Consider the following 345-nt stretch of genomic DNA (forward strand, 5'->3'; position numbering starts at 1 on the left):
ATAAGCACTATTATTATTATTATTACCTCGTCGACCGACCCGACTATGTTAGCTTGGATTCATCGATCGACGGCCTAAAGGACACACCTTTAGAGGTTTAATAGAGGAAACTGTAACTCCCGAGGTCTTATCGTCCCGAAAGCGAAGAGAGAATGACAATACTGGAAAAACTCAGCCATTCCGAAAACCAATCTTCGCTGTTTAGGATACAGTTCGGCTGAGCGGGAATTGAACCCGCGACCTAGCGCTTACAAGTTAGGCGCGCTACCTTTCATACTAACTGAGTATACTATTCAACCTGTTGTACCTCATAAAGAGCCTCACTTGGTTTCATATTTTCTCTCA

This window comes from Diaphorina citri, unplaced genomic scaffold (assembly GCF_000475195.1).
Source record: "Diaphorina citri unplaced genomic scaffold, Diaci psyllid genome assembly version 1.1 scaffold7349, whole genome shotgun sequence".
NCBI classification, from domain to species: domain Eukaryota; kingdom Metazoa; phylum Arthropoda; class Insecta; order Hemiptera; family Psyllidae; genus Diaphorina; species Diaphorina citri.